General features: G+C 41.0%; 1 pseudogene; it reads left to right on the top strand.

Moving 5' to 3' along the window:
• The first annotated feature begins 241 nt into the window (after positions 1-241).
• Positions 242-21,682, top strand: LOC149470434 (uncharacterized; annotated as a pseudogene).
• The last annotated feature ends 1,913 nt before the right edge of the window (positions 21,683-23,595 follow it).

The following is a 23,595-nucleotide window of genomic DNA, read 5'->3' as shown; positions in this document are numbered from 1 at the left end:
ACTCTGTGACCGAGACTGAGGCCCGCATCAGTCCACCATTTACAGCACACCTCTGAGGCCATGCAACGCCAATTACAACCACTTGTTCAGAAACAGGGCCTGACACTGTAATCTCTGCTTTATTGGCTTCCCAGAGGGCTCAGAAGACCTGGACCTGGCCACATTTCTAGAAAACCTACTGATCACTACTTTGAGCAGGTCTGCCTTTTTGACCACCTTTGTAGTTTAACGTGCTCACCATATGCCGACCCGCCAGCCCCTGGAAGGCGCACCACCTCGTACTTTTACTGCAAAGCTTCTCAATTTCAGAGACCGAGATGCTGTTCTAAGGCTGACCAGAGAGAAGGGCAATATCTCCTGCCAGAACGTAAGAATATTGGTGTTCCCCAACTTCTCGGCTGAAGTCCAGAAGCAGCGGTCCTACTTCACGAAAGTCAAATGGCGCCTCCGCACTAAGCATCTGAAGTACGCCATGAGTGGTGGGCAAAGATCGGGTACACTTTTTTGAAGATCGGGAGATGGCTTCAACCTGGCTCAATCAACATGATGGCAACCACAGTCATCCTGCTTGAACTAGTCATCTGCTCACGAGGGTCATGAGTATGCTCTTCCCTTTGCTAGAGGGCTGGAAGGAAACTCTGTTTCTCCCTCTTGTTTTTGGATATCCTTCCTTGGACCTTGTTTTTTTTCTATTGATTTTTCTACTGCTCGACACAACCATCCAGGATCTTACCACATTTTCCTTTCCCTACTTTCTTCCCCAATTTTCCATTTTTGTCTGTCCCCTGCCCCCTTTTTTTCTCCCTCATTGTTCTTTGCCTTTGGATGCCATATTTTGCTCCCTGTATTGATGTTTGTTTTCTGTTCCGTTGACTCTTCAGTTCTTTTGCACCCTGCACATCCTTCCTTCCCCACCTCAAGATATCCAAGACTGAAGGACAGAATGGAGTACCTCCTTTTTCTCCAATGGGGGGTTTGATTCCCTGGAATTATCACCACTGAGCGGATGCTCACGAATCCAGCTAACTTGTCTGAAATCTACCCTAAGCTGGCAGATATAATATGTGTCCTACTGCCCAATCATCACTCCAGTGAGTGTTCGTCCACATAGGACTATGTTTTGTGGTTGCATATTATTAGTTTTATGCCCCCACCATGTTGGGGAGATCGGGGGTGGGGTGGGGGTTATGGGATATATATAGTTCTCTTTGTATGTTTTTTACAGATGCACATGTCAGTATCTATGGTGTATTGTTATGCATTACATAGTTGCACTACTCATTGTCTCCTCTGCATTGGATGTTCCATATATTGTCTCAGCCATGGGGGTTATGCTCTCAGCTCTCTGTAGTTCCATGTTATTTGTTGTCACATGGCCCCAGTAAAGTTTCTTACATGGAATGTCTGCAGGATCAGAGAGAAACTAAAGCACTCAGCTATCAACTATCTAAAATCCCATCGGGCGGACATTGTAGTTTTGGTTGAAATGCATGTCACAGGTCAACTCCAACCTGCTCTGAAGCATCTGTGGATAGGCTGGGCATACCATGTTACACACACCCCGTATTCTCACTGGGTGTCAGTATTGGTGGCCAAAACGGTACAATTTGAATTGATTTCACTTAGCTTCGATCCCCATGGCAGATTTTTATGTATGTGACTCTGTATGGTTGCCCCTGTTTAATTCTGGCTTGTTACATTCCATCCCCATACACTTTGGCTGTGGTCAGTGAGGGCTTTCTTTTCATGGCACAGCACCCTACAGTACCTGCTATATGGCTTGGGGACTTCAATATGGTTTTGAACCCTATTTTGGACCATCTCAAAGTGACTACAGACCCCCCCAATATGACAACATCCAGACTTAGCCTTTTGTTTACTAACTTTGCTCTGATGGATACCTGGCGATATAAAGATCCCCACATGCAGGAGTTTTCTTGTTTCTCAGTGACACATTCCACATCCTCTATTGGAGGATGCAGGATTCCACATGAGAATACTATCAGATCACACCCCGTACTGGGTACGTTTTGGCATTCCCCTGTACTACTACCTCTGAAAACCTTTAAAACACTTGAAGGAATCCTCAGTTCATTTATTTGGGGTTCAGGTAGGCATAAGCTCCCCTGGCTCACACTTAAAGATTCCACTATGATGGGGGGGGGGGGGGGGGGCTTCCTGGATTTTCATTCTTATAATTTGGCAGTGCAGCTGTCTCATTTTTACCACTTAGATAAATCTGAGGTCGCTTGGTATCAGGCCCTGGTTTGTAAGCAACCAGGTCACACATTATTTTCCTTGCTGCAAGTTGTTTTAAGGGGAGGGGTGGGCACTCCATGCCCCTTCAACTCGTGAACCGTTATTGCATCATCATAAACATATTTGGGTGCTAGCTCTTAGATGAATATACTCCCATTCCTATCACTCTTATGTTCACCTCTGGCACCACTCCCAGCTGCCTGAACTCATTACTATTCCTAACCCTGAGATATGGACCTCTAGGGGGGTCATGTATTTATATTAGGTATTTATGCCCTCCAGGACCAAGCCATTCCAAACACTAAAAGAGGAATTTGATCTTCCCAATCATGTTATTCAAATACCTACAGTTACGACATGCGCTGCAGGCTCAGTTTCCTGTGCGGCACCCCCTCTTCAGTCCCTATCTCTGTTAAAGTTTAGCCTACCAAACTGATTACGGCTCTACACATTGCGTTGCGCACCCCCACGGTGGCCCGCATAGTGGATAGGGCCAAATCCTGTTCGGAGTTGGATGTTGGGCCATTGGAAGTAGAGGACTGGGACGGTTTTTTGGATGGCACCAAGCTGGTCTCACCAAGACTACCTGATAGACTTACCCAGCTCTATATAGTGCACCGAGCTTACCTCACCCCACTTAGAGTCTCCAGATTTCACCCTGAGCAGAGGCTCTTGTGCCCACAATGTTTAAGGGAAATGAGTACCTTTTTTCACCTATTATGGTCCTGTCCAGTTTTCAGGTGTACTGAGAACAAAGTATCAAGTTCTTGCATGATCACATGGGCTCTCCTCTAAAATTAGATCCCAAGTTCTGTCTGCTTGGCCTCCTCCCGGACCTACCTGAGGACATGTTCCTTGTTACCCTTCTACATGAGACCCTCTTTAGTGCCCAGAAATTAGTTGCACACCACTGGATGAAGGCGACACCTCCTACCATTCCAGCATGGTTCATTGAAGTTAATTTGACACTTCCATATAAGAAATTGATTTATATACATAGGGGTTCCCCCATGAAATATAGCAAAATATGGGATAGATGGCTTGATATATCTACTACTTATGTGACTTAATTGAGCAGGGGTACTTGTGACTGCTTTGCCCCGTTCCTCCTAACATAATTTTTCACCAGCCTACATCCTGGTATGGAGTATCTGATTCCATTGTAATCTTGCTTGAACATTGCTATGCCCATTGTCTGTTTTTCTTGCTCTCTTTAGTTTAATGGATTTATCCCTGTTGTATAGCATGCCTAGAGGATGTCCATTCCACTGGGGACATACCCAAAGACCAGCAGAGCGCAATGGGAGCTGAATGTGTCCAATGTGTCCTGTGCCATTTCAAGCAAGCTAAACAGAAATGGCAACTATTCCAATTTATATATATATGGATGGTTTTCTTTTCGTTCAGCCAGAGGACTGAATGAAAAAAAAACAACAGACAAATAAAGTGGAGGGAGGATGTCTTGCTATGACACTGTGTTCTAACAGCAGGACCTGCTACTACACTGTGGCTACAGCCAACAAAAGTTTTATAGCCTGCTCCTTTAACAAAAGTCAATCAAACAATTGAATTCTGTGGAGCAGGAATGGTAATATAATGATTGAAATTCATCTGGTTCCTGCTGAACTGACTAAATTTTGATCATTTTATGGCCAACATAAGGTGCAGATGGAAGGGCTTTGAACAGAACAAGCAAAACATAGTGATCTACTACTTGCTATGATCAGTAGTAGATCATTGCAGTGATCTGTGGTAGGGAGGATAGGCAGAGCTGGATCAGTTTTGCCATGTCTATACATGCATTCTGGAGTAACAGAAAGTACTGTTGATGTCACAGTAAACATAATACTGGATTATTTTGCTTCCTTGTGCAGCTGTAGAGTGCCTATGGTGACACTCTTCAGCTGGTTAACAGGTGTAAAACTGATTGTTTTAGTTCATGGGCTAAGTGCTGGACTGCAACTGTTACTGGTAGATTGTGGTTATAGGACTACAGCCCACTAAAATCAGTGGCACTCAATGTGCAGTCCTAAATTAACCTCTGGAGCGCATTGGGTCACGTGCTAAGTTCTGATGGGCCGCATAATAGACAAAAGAGGTGTAAGAGGCCAAGGAGGATGGGGTTAAATTCTGAACCAATTTATTGCTTATTGCTTCCTATTACCATGCAATTAATGAACTTAAAAACATCTTCTCTCTCTCTCCCTCTGTTCAAAAGTGTGCCATTGGGGTGATCTGCACTGTACCGAATCTTTATTTGCGGCTACATGGATTTGTATTTTTTTTAATGAGTTTTGAAATAAATACTTTGTATTAAAAAAAAAGTATTTAGATTCAACTTATTTATCTTATAAACAACACAAAGCACTTCATACTCTAAAAATACAAATGTTTAAAAATGTACTTGGTAAGATAAGTATCATCATATAAAAAGGTTTCCTTTGATGTAGTTATCACCCCATGAGATGATGACACAAATATAATTTGCTTGCTTCCTATGGGTGCATTAGTTACATAAATACAAAAGGCATGTGTCATTATGTCAAAATCTAATGAGTGTTTTGTTCCTCATGGTATGCTACCATGTTCCTTATTTTTCTTTGTTAATAGGCAATGCTTTCTAAATTCAATTTAATATAAGACTTCTAGCTTGAAATGAAAAGTTAATGTTTAATTAGAAAAGCATTGGGAGGTGGTCTTAGTCAAAAAGATTAACGTTATTGTAGTGTTACTTGATGAATGATGCAGTCAATGATTAGCCTGAATGCCTTTCCACAAAAAAGGAGATACATTGCTATAAATAAAAGTTTATTGATAATTTTGCAAAATACATCTTGCTATTTACTCAGGCATACAGTCTCATCAATTATACAGTACAAGAAGTAAAAAAAAGGTTGTTCAAAGTGCAATTCTAAAATCAAACAGCCATAAGGTCACTTTTCATTAGTTGCCAAGGGTTATTGCACTTTGCAAATACAGCACAGAAAATAATATGGTTATGCATACTAATCATCTTTGTTCTTTGCACTACATTATTGAAATTACCTGACAGATTAGGTCCAACTTAGATAATATAATATAATATACCATAAGTTATTAAAGGCAATGTATAAACCTTTCAGTGTATTTTTTACGATTAGGAACTTGAAATGGACATTTTCCATATACTATATGTTGCCAGCTGCACTTATGCATAACAAGCATGAGGTCACCATCAAAGTAATGTCAACCCAAAAACGTTTGACCTTCAACACTGACTGTGTTGATGGGAGAATTGAGCTCCTGGTGGAAAGAGAAAGGAAATAGAATCATCTATGGGCTGCCTTAGAAGCTTGTGTTGATACTCCAGAGCAGATTAACATACTTTAAGTCATCATGCACACTGGACGTTTTGATAACGCTGGTAACGTTAGCTGTGTAAAGTCACGTTAAAATCATAAGGTTTTTTTTTTAGCGTTTTTGCTTTAGCGTTCAGCTGCGTTTTGCTGTGTTTAGCTGCATTTTTCCACGTTTGTGTTTTTTAGCGTATTTTTTTACTAGAAAAATTTTTTTTTGGTCAAAAAAAGTCCAAAAATGTTGGTTTGCTGTGTTTTACCGCGTTTTGTAGCTTTTTTTTAGCACTAGAGCATTTTTACAGCTAAAAAACTCCTCTAGAAACCCACTAATTCTGTGCTTTTTTCCAGCCAAATAAACTTACCAGCCAAAAAACATTGATTACAGTCTATGTGTGCATGGACACATAGGATAACATGCTGGGGGGTTTACTAGCTGCAGAAAAAATGTCAAAAGCCAAAAACAGCAGCTGTAAAAACATCAAGTGTGCATGAGAACTTAAAGGGAGCAGTCCAAGCAGGGGTGGACTGACAGCTCATGGGGCCACCGGGGATCATGGGGCCCCTGTGTCCTCGCCCACACTCAAACCACACCCAAAAAAGCCAATGAAAAGGTACCAGGGGCATCTCATGGGGCCCCCTACTGACCCCGAGCCCTCGGGCAGTGCCCGAGTTCCCAAATGGTCAGACCGCCCCCGAGTCCAAGTGACCACAAAGAAGCACAGTATGTAAAGGCAAAACACTGAAAGGTAACACTAAGGATTAATAAGAAGCACGGCATTGAAGTAAGCAGCTGTTAAAATGATCAAAAACCTAATTTTCGGGTTTTTTTAAATAACAAATATGTCATACTTACCTGTTCTGTGCAATGGTTTTACACAGAGCAGCCACAATCCTCCTCCTCTCAGGTCCCCCGCTGGCACTCTTGACTCCTCCCCCCTGCCAAGGGCCCCATAGCAAATCATTTGCTAGGAGGGCACTTTTGTGGTCTTGCTCCTGAGCTGGCTTTGTGTGTCCTGGACCCTCCCCTGCTCCCTCCTCACTGGAAGTGATCGATAACAATAGCTGCCTCTGAGCCTATGAGGTGGGAGAGATCCAATAGAGCCTCTGCTCTCAAGCACAGCGCTGTATCGAGATTGGGCTCAGGTAAATATAAAGGGGGGAGCAGAACACACCTTAAAGTGGTTGTAAACTACATAAATGAAATATGACCAAACATATCCATCTATATTGTGTACTTGTCTCAATTAAGAGCACTAAATGTCATTTCAGTCTGCTGCTTCGTTCCTCTGCTATCAGTCTGGTCATTTCTGACAAATTTTGCTGACACCAAGAAAAAAATGATGACAGGGGAGGGACCCCCAGCAGATTGACAGCCTCACCTCTGTTCCTGTGAGCTGTGTGGAGTTGGTGGGGGGTGTCTCTTCCCTCCAATCAACTCTCCTCACTGAGCTCTGAGTGTAATTTCAGCTTTCTGCACCCTTTTTTTCTGAACCCTCAGACAAGCTTTATAACGTCTGAACTTTGAACAGATGTACAGAAGTAGAGTATTAGAGAAGACTGCAGAAAGACAGGTACAATTTATGTAGGAGGATTTGTTTCATCTCTGTGTATCACTTGAGGCCAGTCACATCACTAGATGTATGTAAGGGTTTGCAACCACTTTACCTGGAGAGCTGATCACAGAAACTAGATTGGAGAAAAAAAACAGAAAAAGAAAAAATCAGATAAGGCATCACCAGGGGTCAAAAGAGAAAGGTAAGCCAGTGTATGGGGTTGATTTACTAAGGACAAATAGGCTGTTCACTTTGCATGCATTTTCTCCAGGACTTGACACACAAAATTACATACTCATACAACACACAACATAGAATGCTGCTAGTGGAGCCAAGATTGAAATCAGATGACATACCATACAGTGATGGGAAAAAGAATATGAAATCCTCTCTGGAGGAGTCAGGACAGGCAGCTGGCAGTAGCAATAATCTGTGAATTTAGCAAAGGCCAAGGTAGGCAACAGACAGAAGAGGTACCTGGTAAAATAGCAAAGGTCAGAAAGGCAGTAGACATAAGAAGTACCCTTTTAAACATAGCAAAGATCAGTAACAGGAACAAATGAGTAAAGAATGCAGGCATATTTTATCAGCAAATAAAATATTACAAGCACAGAGGAACAGTCTGATGCACTTTAAATATGGAACCTCCTGCAATATGAACCAATCTAAGATAGGGGGTGTGTGGCCAGACTCATTTCCCTGTAGCTGACAAGGAATTCAGAGGAAATACAAGGGTCGATAAGCACTTGGAAGAGATGGGGAGGGGGGACTAGACTCTTTACCCATAGAGATGTGAGGTGCTGGGAGGCTGCCTAGTTACTGTTAACAATTTGACTGACAGGAAAAAAAATCTTTATGGACACAACAGTATAGATTCATTTCCTTGGTCAAAATACTTTCACACTACATTTTAATAGTCGTAGCTGCATGTCCAGTTCATCCAGTTCTCTTTTACATTCTGTTTTGCCATTAGAACCTCATTTGTTACAGAAGTCTGAAGCTGGCTGGGTAAATTGCACCATTCTCCATACAGAAATGACATCTCCTTGGATCTTTCTTTAAAAATAAAAGTTGTAAAACCTTTTTATGGATCACAAAGATAGCAGGGGTATAATATTCACCCTTTCTTCCCTAACATAGTGAGCACAACATTTCATCATAAGTAAAACATCTATTTTTGCATTCATTTATTTGCTGCTTTTAAATGTTTGCCTGGTGTCTTTATAGAGCAATTCCCCAAATGTTACTCATATGGTGCCTCCAAAAAAATTATTTATGAACAGTTGTCTCCCTACAACTGACAGTAATATATTTCTCTTCTGTAGCCAGGTGCTGGCATATAAGAAAAAGAATTTAACTGCACAAAACTATTATTTTGGGGCAACAAGTCCTGGCATATCCACTTGCTGTGATCCCCATGACTTTGTATGTGTAGCACTACCCCCTTAGGGATTGTTGCTGAATTGGGTCCCTCTACAGTCCTGCCCAGTCATTCAGCATTTTCCACACAAGTTTTCATTCAGATACAGAAAACAATCATTGAGTGTTGGTTTTGTTATTTTATTGAGGGGATTAGAACTTGGATAGGTTAAGAGGGGTATAGGATTCCCAAGGGAACCAATAACTGAGGACAACTTTCCTGAAACTATTCTTTTACTGATGCAGTCTCTGTTGGAGTGCTAGCCAGCATCTCCTTGTTGTACCACCCCAGACTCTAGATGAACTCCTCTTCACCCAGCAATCTGGAGAGTTTTTCCTGAGCAGGGGATCTGGCTCCTGCTCCTTTAAACGAGGAGGGCAGTCGCTAGCAGGTGGATAATCTGGTTTCCCACCAGAATGCTCCTTCTCCTATCTGCCCAGGGGGTGAAGGTGATCCTCTCCTATACCACTTGTGGGATGGCTGCTGCTACCAGGCATATCAGCTGGACTGCTCCTTCCCTGCCATACAGGTGGTCCTTTCACGTGGGGCCAGTGAGTCCCGGGTTCATCTCCTCTCCAGCTCCAGGTTCACAGGAAGGCCTCATCCCTCTGTTTCCTGACAGCCTTCTTCCTCTGCCTCACTCTTCCTCTCCACACTCCTCTCCTTCTCCCACCCAACTCATCACTCCATGCTACTGAGCAGGCTCCTACACTTTTAAAGTAGTTACAGCCCCTTGCCAAGCCTTCTGTTGGGGATTGGCTAAGATCCCTCTAGAGCTCAGCAAGCCACTCCTCAAATCCACCCACTGCCTCCAAGGCCCTCTTTGACCCCACTGGCTATTACAACTGAGCTGCTAACAGCTTCTGTATAACCATTAGGATCTAGCTCGCCTAGCTAAACTAGGAGGGTGCTACATATGCTTTTCCTTTTTTGGTTAATATTCGGCACTAAGGAGGAGGTGGTGTTGAGAAAAGAACAATGGGAGGTTTACTTCCATTATATGTAACTGGAATTGCTCCTCATTGAAAGAAAACTACAGTTTCCAGGTATCTGAGTGACCTGGCAGAAGGAATGGGGAGAATCTTGGCAAATTGCTCAGGGAAGTTCTAGGCACTTGGCAGCACACTGGAGAAGTAAGCAGATGTCCTGAGCGTAGTGCTGAACCTCCCTAGCACTTGGCCTATTCTCAGCAGTCCAGAAGCATAGAGCTGATTTACCAGGCTACACTCTGCATCTTCAGGGACTTAGAGCGGGTTCGCTGTAATCTGCATCTCCAGCAGCATAGAAAGGGTTCACTGGTCTAGACTCTGCATCTTTAGTTGCCTAAAATTGGTTTTACAAAGCTCAATGCATCAATTGATGAGGAGCCCCTCTGGATTGAATTAGGCGTAAACACATCACTAAATGGTTACTAGTTGGTATAGCTTGCAATAATTGAGTGGTATAAGGTGTGGGAGGGTGACCCTGTGCCACTGTTTAACCACTTGCCGCCCTGCCACTGTATATATACGTGTGCAGGGCGGCACTGGGGCGCAAAACCACGTTTTAAAATGGGTTCCGCGCTCCCAACGTTTTCACCAGCAGGGGGCGCGCGTGCGCGCTCCCGCTGTCCCGCGGGTGACACGATTTGATCAATCATTCGATTTCAGCCAGTGATGTCTGGCTGAAATCAGATCATCGGTCCCTGTCCTATCCTGTCCTGTGTTGACATTTACACAGGACAGGATATGATGTCATTCTTCTCTGCCTGGACACATTCCGTTCCAGACAGAGAAGAAGACATCCAAACAGTGAGTAAAACAGTACATACCCACAGTTAGAACACACTTAGGACACATTTAACCCCCTGATCGCCCCCCCCCCAGTTAACCCCTTCACTGCCCTGTCACCAGTGTCACTGATCAGTGAATCGATTTTTACTGATCACTGTATCAGTGTCGCTGGCGACTTCCGATAGTGTTAGCGCCCCTCCCAGATAGCGCCAGTTTGCCCGCCAGTACACCAGTAGTCCCATTTAACCCCTTAATCCCCCCCCCAGTTAACCCCTTCACTGCCCTGTCACCAGTGTCACTGATCAGTGAACACATTTTTACTGATCACTGTATCAGTGTCGCTGGCGACTTCCGATAGTGTTAGCGCCCCTCCCAGATAGAGCCAGATTGCTCGCCAATACACCAGTAATCCCGTTTAACCCCTTGATCGTCCCCCCAGTTAACCCCTTCACTGCCCTGTCACCAGTGTCACTGATCAGTGAATCGATTTTTACTGATCACTGTATCAGTGTCGCTGGCGACTTCCAATAGTGTTAGCGCCCCTCCCAGATAGTGTCAGTTTGCCCGCCAGTACACCAGTAATCCCGTTTAACCCCTTAATCCCCCCCCCCAGTTAAACCCTTCACTGCCCTGTCACCAGTGTCATTGATTACAGTGAACAGATTTTTACTGATCACTGTATTAGTGTCACTGGTGACTTCTGATAGTGTTAGCGCCCCTCCCATATAGCGCCAGTTTGCCCGCTAATGCACGGGATTTTTTTTGCCAAAAACATGTAGCAGAATACATTTTGGCTTAAATTTATGACTAACTTTGAGTTTACGATATATTTTTTATAGCTGAAAGTAGAAAATATTGGTTTTTTTCAAAATTTACATTTTTTTTTTATAGCGCAAAAAAAAAAAAAGCGCACAGGTGATCAAATACCATCAAAAGAAAGCTCTATTTGTGTGAAAAAAAGGACGTAAATTTTGTTTGGGTACAGCATTGCATGACCGCGCAATTATCATTTGAATTAGTGTAGCGCTGTATAGCAAAAAAGGCATAAATTACAGTATCTATACCATAGTTTGTAGACGCTATACCTTTCACACAAAGCAATCAATATACACTTATTGGGATTTTTTTTTACCAAAAACATTTAGCAGAATACATTTTGGCTTAAATTTATGACTAACTTTGAGTTTACGATATATTTTTTATAGCTGAAAGTAGAAAATATTGTTTTTTTTCAAAATTTTTGTGTTTTTATTGTTTATAGCGCAAAAAATAAAAAGCGCACAGATGATAAAATACCATCAAAAGAAAGCTCTGAAAAAAAGGATGTAAATTTCGTTTGGGTACAGCATTGCATGACTGCGCAATTATCATTTGAATTAGTGCAGCGCCAAACAGCAAAAAAAGGCCTGGTCATTAAGGGGGGTAAATCCTCAGGAGCTCAAGTGGTTAGAATGGTGCTTTACACCAGATTTTGTAAGAAGCAAGCACACTAATGGCACAGGTGTGTGCTGGCTTCATATGAGAGCCAGAGTTAGAGCCTAGGGCCCTATCCAGAGTTAGAGCTTAGGGCCCCACCCTCCCGAGGGGGACAGTGTGTGAAGGGAGCCAGGAGAGATGCACCCGACCGTTCAGGTCGGGACAGACCAAGGCTTCAGCCTGAGAGAGAGAGTAGATAGGGAGTTGCAAGAAAAGATGTAGAGCTGAGGTGCAGCTTCTATGAATGAACACTAGAACGTGTCTGATGGTCAGGGGGACCAAAAAGGTATTAAGGGTCAGGAGGACCTAGAGGTACTAATCAGCACAGTAAAGCTGCAAGAGAGAGCCAGGAAAATGCATGTTATGTTTTGTTTGCATTGATGGTGGGAACCTCCCGTGTAGGGAAAACATATCTGTATGAACTTTACTTTCTTTTAAATAAACCTGGTACAGAGAGGCCCTAAAAACTATTTCTGGCATGGAGTAAGCTCACTGTTTTGTTGCTGCCACAGAGCTATAAAACCCCCAACATGTTATAAAGGGTAAATCAAAATTCATGATTTTTATAAAGATTGACAATTGGCAGGCTGCTTCTTTTTGCAAAAAAATTAAATCACTAAAATAATAAATACAAAAGAAAATAAACAGTTCAAGTCAAGCTTGAAAATGTACAGTTTATGTTTATTTAAAATATGCTCCAATTTCCCTTAAAAGTAATGACATATGCACAAACGTATACACTTCACAGACAAAATAATATATTGTATATATTCACACTAAAATGCTACAAAGAAAACACATGCATTATGCATTGGGCAGCACAATAGCTAAATGGTTAGCACTTCCACCTAGCAGGACTAGGGTCATTGGCCTGGAGTTTGTATTTTCTCCCTGTGCCCGCATGGGTTTCCTCCGGGTACTCCGGTTTCCTCCCACACTCCCAAAGACATGCTGGTAGATTAATTGGTTCCTGTGTAAATTGGCCCTAGTATGGATATGTATGAATGTGAATTGGGGACCTTAGATTGTGCGCTCCTTTAGGGTTAGGGACTGATGTGAATATACAATATATATGTGTATATATACACACATGTAAAGTGCTGTGCAAAATTAATGGCGCTATATAGGTACCTGTAATAAATAAAATAAACGTTGTAGGGTTATACTGTACTATGTGTTTTCCTTGTAACACATTTGTCATATTTCTGAGATATAATAGTACTATAGTAATTCAGACTTCAAACGTTTGAATCCACTATACTCGTTCCACAAATATCTACTTTGCTCTCTGGAATGTTTGTTCAGAAATATTACTGTATATGTCATGTACTTGGTAACTGAACATATCTACAGGCATATATGACATCGTGATCAGCATCTACATCAGTTAATGTAAGTGCCATTTACTGGACATTCTGTAATAAGTATTGTCAATGTCATTATTCTGAACCTGATGCCTAGCTTATGGTGATATAAATATCATCTTCCCTCTAGCTTTGTTATGGAACAATTGGAGCACAATAATTTCTGAATTTTGACCTAATGATACAGTGCTTTGGACCATGCCAGAAACATTGCCAAAGTGAAATCCTAACCCACAATACACAACATCAACTGGTTCCTAAAATGTGTAATAGCATTCTAAGCAATGCCATATATGCTCATGATGCTTTAAACACATTTGGGTATAAACTTTTGGTAACTTATGTTCAAAATTAATAATTTTAATTGGCCCCATACCATTTCTTTAGATTTATTCCAAAGGATAATAGGTCAAATGATATTCTTGGGAAAAGAACAATGTTTAAAATCTGTATGCATCAGAAAACAAGCCACTATTAAAAAGTCCTTTTTATTTATTTTTTTACAGTGAATTAAAATGGTTGTAAAGGCTGAAGGTTTTTTTAACCTTCATTCACTCTATGCATGTAAGTAAAAAACCTTCTGTGTGCAGTATTCCCCTCAGTCCCCCCAATACTCATCTAAGCTGCCTCTTGATCCAGCGATGAGTGTATCTGAACCCCATCGTCCATATCTTACCTCTGCATCCCCATCCATAGCTAATCTCTATATCTATTATCTACAACTCACCTCTGCACTTTTGTCCACAACTTATCTCTGCACCCCTGTTCTGCAGATAACCTCTGCACTCCCATCCACAATTGTCCACAGCTAACCTCTGCATCCCAGATTGACATTTCACCTCTTTACCCTTGTCTGTGGCTCACGTTTGTACCCCTATCCACTACTGTCCACAGCTCACCTCTGCATCTCCTTTGAGAACTCACCATTGTACCTTTTCCTACAACTTATCTCTGCACCCCTTCAGCTCACCTCTGCACCTCCAACCACAACTGTCCACAGCTCACCTCTGCACTCCTTTGACAACTCACCTCTGTACCCCTGTATTCAGCTCACCCCCATCCACAACTGTCTAGAGCTCACCTCTGTACCCCCTTTCACAACTCTCCAGTGCACCCCCATCCACAACTCACCTCTGCACCGCCATTCAATACTCACCTCTATGTCCTTGTCTGCAACCAAACAGCTCAATAGCTATTTTGCTATACTTTTAGTTGTGTCACTGAATTCTTTTTTATATTGAAGATAATTGGCATGCTTGTCCTATAGGTTGACTTTAGTATGTGGACCTTCACATGCCTTCAAAACAGGTTATTACTGGGAAATCACCTCACATACTCTAAATCAACCTTTTTGTTAAAATTTTATAATAAAACTAAGGATTTTTTTGTCACACTGTAATGTTGTACTGGTTCTAACCTACCTACCTCTTTCGGCTCTAAATTTGGTTTACTACCCCCTGCCTCCACAAATACACAGAGAGAACCACAGAGTCATATGATGGCCGAACAGCCAGCTTCTGTTGGACCAGCTGGCCCTACCCATGGGCTGAATGTCCGTCGGTTTCTCTTGAACCGGCCAATGCCACTTGATATTTGGCCGTGTGTACTAGGCTTTACTGAGTGGTGTTAGCATCAGATTAGCATATAAATTATACCATAAAGATTTGTTTTATGACTTCTTGCCTCTTTTTTTGTTCTATTTACCTTTTTGATAATTTGTAATATATCACAAACAAAGTATTCCTTACATTTTTTTCTGGCAGGTGCAATATGGTGTATGAACACTTACATGTCTGTTTTTACCAAAAATATAGCCTTAGCTACTCTCATTTGAGATTACTTATTGGAAACTACGATCTGATGTAGAAAAGAAATAGACATGTACGGTATTTATGAACTGATATTTTTCCAAGGTGTGGTTTAGCAAGTAAGTATTACAAAACCTGAAGCATATGCCAGCACTCAGAAAGGCCAAATAGAAGTAGTATATATTTATGTGATGAGCTCATATAAAATTCCATATAGAACTAACCACCATTGATTATTGATGGTAGTATTCATGGTTAGAGGAAATGTCCCAAAGAAATGTAAACATATGTATGTACCTGTTAAATGCCTTTTCACTCTCAAAAGTGAAAAGAGTGGAAGAACTTACAATGTAACTGTATAGTTTAGGTACAATAATATATTGGATCCCTACACTCTGCACATTACATACTCCTGCCCCCTGCACTTTGTACATTATACACACCTGCACTTTGTATGTTACACAATTTTGACCCCTGTGCTCTATACAAGTTTTAAAACAAAACCCTCCCACTGTTAATGCAATTTTGCCACACCCAAATTTCTCCACGCTGCCTGCAGGCTAGGGGAAGGGGTGGTTGAGCTCAGACCCTGGCCTTGTCAGGTAGGGGGGCCTTGTGAGGTAATGTCTGGGGGGCCTAAATGATTGCTAGAAGCGTCCCTGACTGGTACAATATTGAACAATGTATTCCTTTCAGAGTGACCTTTGAAAAATAAAAACATGCAAGTTTTTGATACTATTCATACCAGAACTTTATTCAGGCATGCAGCCTGGATAGCCAGGAAAGGGAGGGCATGAAATGCCTCTTCCTGTACCAAACCAGACCACATTCCTGTCAAAATTTAGAAGGTACCTTGTAGGGGCAGTGGATGAGCCTCCACACTTGCAAAGCACCTCATTCACTTGTTGAAAAGCCTCATCTCCACATTCTGTTTGCCAAAAGAGATGTGGGGATTTGCAGGTGTGGGAGGCTTAAAGGTATATTGTGGTCCATTAATAAAGTCACCACATCCTCAAAGGTATCATGAATTAGTAATGTACAAAACACAACAGAGAGAAATGGATATGGAACTTTCACAGTGTAACGTCTTGACAAAAGTATATAGATAGAAGAAAAGTTTACATAAAATCCCAAATTTGTATTAATTCACAAAGTACAAAGATTAAAATCCAACACAATGGTTAGGCATTCATAACACCCTTGTGGGACCAAACCACAGCAACTATGCATTACTATCAACAAATGTATGTTAATCTAAAACCAGAATGTGAGGTAGCTCAATATCTGAATTTGGAAACTCCCCCTAGAATAAGGGGCTCATGGTTATCTGTAAATTGGGATGGAGTACATTAGTACCCCCTATTACTTGTTCTATAAAAAAAAAGAGAACACAGGACTTACCTGGGAGAAGCCATGAAGTTCTGTGCAGTAATGGTCTATATCCCACTGCAAATGTAGCATTATAATGACAGGCAGGTGTAGAAAGCCTATGACCTCTGAACAGTTAAGCTTGTAGAGCTAAAACAAATTCATTATAGAGAATTCCAGGTCTTGTGCTGTGCTTACACAGCATCTGGAAGATCTTCAGGAAAAAGCCACAAGGTACATGGTTTGCATGCACTATTTTTAATTTGCAATTTCAATTTACATTGAAAAAAAAACGTTAATCTTTACCAAAATCTATGTTCTTCCAAATTTTAGATAGCCTTTTAATAAGCTCCCCAAGTTGCAGTGAGGCTGATTTACTAAAGGATTTGAGAATGTTCACACAAATTGTGTGAAGATTCACTTCAATTATCTAATTTTGTGAAATTAAAAATCTTGTTTACTTATTTCATCTGCACATGATTAGATAATTGAAGTGAGTCAACCAATTTATTGTGTGAACAGTCTCAAAACCTTCAGTAAATTAGCCTCAAGTTATCTAAAAACAAACATTTGTTATTTAAGAATGTTCAATGTAAACTTCATACATAAAAATAAATATGTATAAAACCATAAATAACAACAATAATAATAATAATATACTGTAATTTTGTGTATGTATAGTAAAATAAAAGAAATATACAATCAGTTGTATAGCCAGGGTGTAGCACTTATGGCACAGGCCCTGGGAATCACTTGAGGAAGGGCATGGCACAGAAACAGTGATGGGATGGGGGGGAGGTGCTTGAGTGTACTATAGCACTTCCAAAATTTTTGCTGGTACCGCTAAAGCCCCTGCACCCCTGAATCAGATTAGTAGATCAAAGCACCCCTAATTTATTTTGAAATCACATATTTCCTGGAGTCTTTATTTAACGGTACAGCGTCATTTGTTTTCATAGGGCAGGTTGACTGATTTGTCTCCATCATTAAAACGCATGGCACTAATCCAGGGCAGGCACACCAATGCCATCCCCAGTGTTCAGAAGAGGCAGTCTAACTTCCAAACCTACTCTGCCTTCTTCCATGTTGAGGCTACTTTAGTAATTAAAAGGTAGGACACTGATGTGAGGGGGCTTTGAGGACTCTGATCTGAGGGGGGCTCTGAGGACAGTGATGCAAAGGGTGCTCTGAGGACATTGATGTGACTAAGGCTCAGAGGGCTCTAATGTAAGGTTGGCTCAGAGGACACTGATGTGAGGGAGTGCTGAGGACACTGATGTGAGAAGGGTTATGATGTGAAGGGGGTTCTGAGGACTTTAATGTGAAGGGGGGCCTCAGATGTAAAGGGGTACTCTGACACAAAGGAGGTTCCTAATGTGAAAGAAGAGCCTGATATGAAAAATATGACTGATGGGAAAGCTTGTCGATTCAAAGAGACTGCAGAAACAAGGGAGAGTGACTTTCTGATGCTTACAGCAATGCAGAGTGAGCATTGCTAAGGCTGCCAGGTGAAGCAATGGCATTGTCATATCAATGGGTTAGTATATCACTGTTTGTCATGGATATATTGTTAATTTAAAGTTCAACACATTTGACTTGCATTTTGATATTCTGGTAAAGTTATCTAAAATATGGGTGTCAGATGTCTGAACAGGGGTGAAATTTGAGTGCTTGCCATAGACTCTATTTTCTGTAGATGCGCAGCTGTATACAATGACCTTCTTTTTCTTACAGCAACATGTTTGTTGATAACTTTTATTTTGCTATGTAGACAGTATTCTTCAGTACCTGAAAGGCAGTGTAATGTTATTTATAATAAAGTTATTCTGCTGACAGTAAGCAGTCCCAGAATGTATAATGTTTGTGCTTCCTGGGACCCATACAAATTAATTAAAATTATTAAATCTAATTTACAGACAAACAACTTTAATACAATGTAATTAAGATTCGCAGTATGTGTTTGGTTAATGTCATTTGTACTGGGATATTTTAAGTGTGTGCAGGATAATAAATTTATGAAAAATAAATAAATAAACTCCATGTAGACTTGTAGAGGAACTCTCCTATTCCTATCTAAATTGATGTCTTCATTTTAAAAGTATCATTTCAGTATTAGAAATACAAACAGGGCTTTATTTTAAAATCTTGCAAAGACTACCGTAAGTCTGTGCATTAACACATAGCAACTAAGGGAATATAAGCTATGTGTTACAGCATATTACAGGCAGTCTAATTACATCTGGCTTTTGGAGACCATTTTATATTTGTTTTATGTTATTAAATAATGTCCATTATGTATGAAAATATAAGATGCACATAAAAGTGGGTCATGCATACTAATAAAATACCATAGCAAGGCTAAAACAAATTCAAGTTCTAAAAAAGCAAAAACCCAAAAACAATTATACAGTATTTTGCAATATTGCAGCTTATCTGTTTTTAGAAGTGGCGGCTGCATTTGTCTTCACTTCTCAGGCTAAGAACATTTTCAGCAAGAACAGAAAAAAACATGTTGATCTTAGAAATGTAGTGGTCTTGTCACTTACTGGGAGCCCAAAAACAAAACAAAAAAAACATATCTCTGTTATAAACTACCAGTCACATCAATTTACCATGCAATGGTAAATTACCATGTAATGGACATCATAGACTTAAAGTAGAACTATAGGCAAATCTTTTTCCTGGTGCCTCCATGGCAGCATACCTGTGATAAGCACCACCCTAGACTCCTCCCTCAAGACCAGTGAATATATAAAAAGAAAGAATTAAGGTACCCCTGCATTCTCCTTTTTTCCTCATACCTTATGGTTAGTGAATGTAAGTTGGTCATCCTTACCTCTGCCGTGAGCAGCTTCCGCCTGGGTTCAGACTCTTCCAGTCGCAGTCCCTACTATTGGGCAGCTAAAGGTGCATATAAGGTAGGGAGTCTCTTCTGGGGGTCTTTTGGGACAGCAGTTGTTGCTCATCCTGTAGCACTATATCTGCCAACAGGTTCATGGCATTCGCTGGGGCTTAGGACAGAGAAAGTAGCTATTCCTAGCCTTTCTCCATGACTTTCCATGCACTCTCCCACTCCTTCTCTGTTCCTCTGTTTATTTGCTTTTCTGTGATCTGGCTGTCTCTCCCTAGATTCTTGTCTTTCCCTCCATTTTGGCTTTGTTTAATTTCTTCCCTTTTGTCCTCTCTTTTCTTTTTGCTCAACTATAGAGCCGGCGTGCTCCCATCTATGGATTTTCTAAATGTCCCAGCTTCTTCCCAGGCACAGTGTGCATGCGCAGATGCCCACATTGTCTAACGTGGCCGGCGGGGACCTAGGTCCGCCAACTTGCGCATGTGCGGTGCAGCTCAATGCTAAGGTGGCCATCTTGGCTATGGGCAACAGGCTATTTTTACCCTTACTTAAATTCCTGTTATTTCCCTTCTAGGATAGGGAGCAAATTTGTTTCCCTTTATCCAGCCCCTTCCACTATTTAGTCCAGGGAGCTTTACTGTGGTCTCGTGTGGCTTCAGTGTAGGTCGGCCTTTCTGAGAGCTCCTGGAAGTATTGCCAGTATTCGCCGGCGGTAATTCTTCTTTTTTTTTTTTCCTCTTTCTTTTCCTTTCAGCCTCTCTTTTCTTATTTTTCTCTCTTTCTCTCCCCCTCTTCCTTTCCCCATGCACCCTCTTTCATCCTTTTTTTCTTTTTTTTTCTTCTTTTTTTAAAAAAAAAAAGAAAAAAGGGGGAGGGGAGAGGGCAATGCAGTAATCTAAATCCTCTTCCTATTTTATAGCTGCTCTTTTTTTGCCTTTTGCTTAAGATGAGCCGTTCGCCACCCGAACAAGACCCTCCTATACTTCAAAGGTAAGGGCCATAAGGAATCCCACGAGGGTAGCCTGAGCCAAGCTCGATCTTCCAGATCCAGATAGCATTCGGCTGGGGCACTGCCAAAAGACAATGATCCTCACGTTCTCCAAGCCCTAAACCTCAAAAATACCGGTCATGTGAAGCCACTTCGCTACCGCGCAAGCTAGTCTGCAGAGACTGTTTCAGGGATTATGCAGTGTAAAGAGGTGCAGAGAGTCAGCAGGTTGTAGACCTACTAAAAAAGCGGTCAAAGATTCACTCACAGAACTTGTAGCAGCTAATTCATCATAGCTATTATCACAGCTTCCTCAGGAGAAGGCAGCAGATGCGCTACTACCAGGCCATTCTTGGGTGAATCCTCTCACCCAATAGCAGAACGGCCATCTAAACAATGTGGAGTGGAAGGTTCCTAGGATGATTTAAGATCCTTCAGGCTTTAGCTTTTCCCTGGTTCAACCTTATGTCCAGGCAGTCAAGCTTGCTATTGGTTGGTAAAAAACTGATTCCCCAGCACAGAAATCAAAGAGCTACTACCCATATCTTAAAAAACGAATTACCTTCTTTCCTCTGATGGATGAAATCAGGGATGTCATTGAAGGGGAATGAAAAAGGACAGAGAAAATATTTTCTCTCAAACACCTGGGCAAGCTATATCTGCTTTCAGAAGCAGACTCCAGAATGTTGGATGGTCCACCGGTAGTGGATGCAGCGGTTGTCCGCTTAGCAAAAAACATAACATTGCCTATGGATAATTCAACCTCGTTCAAAGATCCTCTAGACAGATGAATAGATCTTGACCTAAAGAGGGCCTATCAGATGGCCGGAAATGAATTCAAGCCAGTGATTGCACTGACATCTGTCTCCAATGCTTTGAGAGTATGGACGGACAACATAAAGGTGGCTATCAAGCAGGGAGTTCCCAAGGAAGATATAGTCAAGGCTTTAGATGAGCTCAAGCTCTTGGATGACTTCATTGGGGATAACAATGCAATAAGATCTTCTGCAAGATCAATGCTGCATGCCGCAATGGCAAGGCAGGCCTTATGATTGAAGCTGTGGTGTCAAAACAAAATTGGTTTAAAAAAAAGGGTCCCTTTTGATGGTAAAGCACTGTTTGGAGAGAGGCTGGAAAGGGCCATTCCAGTGTTACAGGAGGAAAATCAGGTCTGTTGCCCCAAAACAGAAGACTTACACGTACCAGGGGATTTACTTCAAGGTTTCAGCAGTTCAGGGAAAAGATTGCAGGCAGTTCAGACAGGGCAGAGACTCAAGGAAGGCCTGGAGAAGCACACAATCAACTTTTTTGAGGACCCATGAGCGGTGGGAGTTACGCCCACTGACAGAGATAGCAGTTCATCATCTGGGATGGGATCACAATAGATCTCCATATTTAAACTGGCTAAGTGGTGATCAGATCTTTTCTCTCTCTCCCCTGGCCACATACTGGACAAGTTACAACATCTCTGCTGAGCAGGACACCTAATATTGTACGAGTGAGATCATTGTACTCCCTTGATTTCCTTTGACTTGTTTGTTTATTACAGGTACTTTTATAGTGCTGTCAATTTACTCAGCGCTTTACATATATATTGTACATTCACATCAGTCCCTGCCCTCAAGGGCTGTACAATCTAAGGTCCCTAACTCACATTCATACACATACTAGAGTCAATTTAGACAGGAGTCAGTTAACCTACCAGCATGTCTTTTGATCACTTAGCCACTGTATTGCCCACATAGGGGCATCCAATTAATAGAGGGCATTTGTGTAGACATTTTCAAGTTTGGCTGTTTGGTCTATAAGGGTGAACAATAAGCAGCTTTTGAAGTTTATAGCATTTTTTAGAACCTTACTTGGCACCAACTTTTTGTCCCCCTTTAGTGTATGTATATATATGCTGTTAGGAATCCCCTTTAAGGTAAGGTAAGGTATTCAAATTGGAAATACCAGTATGTTATATTATGATTTGTGAATTCTTAATATGCTTTCCCCTTCCTCTAGTGTGTACATAGGTGGCCCCAGTGTTTACTTGGTGATCCCATGTTAAGCTGTAGATTTGGCCTTACTTACAGAGTGTAAATGGATGTATTATTACAAATACATATATATAAATATCCATGTACCATCATGCTATATAATACTGTACTAGTACATACAAAGAAATTGGAGGTGATTGGGTTTTAATATATATTTTTATTGTTTTGTACATAATTAAAAATGATATGAATATCTTTTAAAACAGTTTGAAAATATAGTATACTGCCTCTAAAGTCTCAGTTGGGGTAATTTTTATATACAATAGCTGCTAACTGCTATAAGGGGTGTTGGCAGTTTCAAAGAAATCTCTAATTTAATTAATGCCTTACCATTGCATGCACATCCCATGAAACCGTGATAAGCTACATCACTTTTAAATAGGTTAGAGTGTTACTAAACCCATGACCCTGCATTTATTATAACTGGTCTCCCACAGTACATAGAACATGGAAATGCAATTATTTTAGTAAATATAAACTGCTAAATACCTCTTTTCATCAGCAGTATATAGCAGTCTTGTGACTTCTATCAGTGTCCAGCTGAGCACCGGTTAAAGCATATAGGAGGAGTTTTCATTCTGCTGTGACTGTCCTATGTGGCTGCATAATCCCTGACCCTCTGTCTAGACAGAGCTGATTAGCCCTGTGCTGATCACATGCATCCTCCCAAAGAAGAAAAAAACTCTCTAGCAATACACACTAAACTGAGCATGTGCAGAGTGACTCCTAAAGCTCTGTACTATCAGCAGATTGACTGGGGACAGTAGAAAAAGGGGAGGATCAGAGAAGACAGGATCAAACAGCCTTTTTACACAATTCAGAGGATTAACCCCTTAGGTTCCACAGTTATTATAACAAGCATGCTTTACTGCATATACAGGCTGATTTTACTGATGTGTGTTTAGTAACACTTTAAGTGTATATATGAATGCATACTAATCACTATACAAGTATTTACTTAAACAGACCTTCTGAATATATGCGGATTCCTGAACAAAAGAAGTACCGTACTTCAATCTTCAATATACTGTACATTTATTAAATAATTAAAGGGGTGACTCCCCTATACATATCATGTATAATAATACATAAACAAAAAACACAAAAATTAATTACAACATGTTTACAGTAAATTGATAAGCGCAAAAATTACAAATTGCATGCCATATAAATGCTAAATTCTTATTTTATTAAATTATAATTTTAATAGAGAGTTTTACACAATGTTGAACTTTGCCTGCACAGGGTATTGTTGCACTGGAGATTCTTTATGCACTGGACACTTTATTGTTTATATGAAATTGTATGCACTGGACACATTATTGTTTGTATAAATTTGGATTCACAGGACACTTTCAA

The sequence above is a fragment of the Staurois parvus genome, unplaced genomic scaffold (assembly GCF_062004578.1).
Source record: "Staurois parvus isolate SC_StPar_1 unplaced genomic scaffold, SC_StPar_1.0 ptg000045l, whole genome shotgun sequence".
Lineage (NCBI taxonomy): Eukaryota > Metazoa > Chordata > Amphibia > Anura > Ranidae > Staurois > Staurois parvus.
This window is presented reverse-complemented; position numbering and strand designations above follow the sequence as displayed.